The following is a 1,232-nucleotide window of genomic DNA, read 5'->3' as shown; positions in this document are numbered from 1 at the left end:
GAGATTAAATTGCAAATAACATCTCAAATTAAAATTTGGGCATATTTCAAATTTTATCCCAAATCTAAATTATGAGACTTTTATGCTCAAGCCAAATTATTAAGGATAAAATCTCAAATTAAAATTTGGGCATATTCCAAATTTTATCCCACCTAAATCACCAAATCATACTTTTATCCCAAATTATTTAGTCAAATTAAAATTTGGACATATTCCAAATTTTATCTCAAATCCAAATCATCAGACTTTTATCCTCAATCCAAATTATTAAGGATAAAATCTCAAATTAAAATTTGGGCATATTCCAAATTTTATATCAAATTCATCTGGTTCTAAATCAAGTTGTGGAAAAGATCTAAAATTCATCCCAAATTAAAATTTGGCCATATTCCAAATCCAAGTATCCTATTGAGCGGATAAGAAAAAAATCATCTTTTATTCAAATTTGGACATATCCCAAATTTTATCTTAAATCCAAATCAAATTAAATTGGGACAAAGCTCAAAATTTTTCGTAAATTTGGCGATATTCCAAATTTTATCCCAAATTCAAGTTAAACTTATGTACTAAATTCATAGTTTGACGGACAAATTCAAGAACAAATATATTTGGATTTTTCAACTTTATATTTTTCGAGATTCATCTACTCATGTATATGCATAAATCTCAAAAGGGTCATTTGTTGAATGAGAAATTTTAGACTAATCACAAGTTGTTACGTCATTTACTAAATTAATGATGAAATTCCAAATCATTAAATTTGGGCTCAATTAGAAGTTGACATATGTCCTAAATTGGAGTTGAAGGCAAATTTCAATGATGCCACGTGGTTTTATCATGACTGTTGAATCAGATAAGATTAACTGAACCCAATTTGATATTATTATTTAGGTCAAAGTCAACCTAAGTAAAAAAATAGGCTAAATTTGATCGTCAAATCAGGTCTAAATCCGATTAATTGAGCCCAAAGGCCAATCCCATGGACCAACCAAGCCCAAGTCCACTAATTGGGTCCAAAGGCCAGGCCCATGGATCAACCAAGCCCAAGCTCACCTGTGAATTCTATAAATAGATAAGTTCTCCTCATTTAGAAGGGTCAACAATTCTATACTCTAGAGAGCTTATAAGGAATTCTCTATAACCAGAAGACTCCTTGACTCCTAAGCTGATTACATCTAAAGATTGAAGTCCTTTGAAGATACAAGCATTCTGAAGATTGAAGTTCTTTGAAG

This window comes from Benincasa hispida, chromosome 3 (assembly GCF_009727055.1).
Source record: "Benincasa hispida cultivar B227 chromosome 3, ASM972705v1, whole genome shotgun sequence".
Lineage (NCBI taxonomy): Eukaryota > Viridiplantae > Streptophyta > Magnoliopsida > Cucurbitales > Cucurbitaceae > Benincasa > Benincasa hispida.
This window is presented reverse-complemented; position numbering follows the sequence as displayed.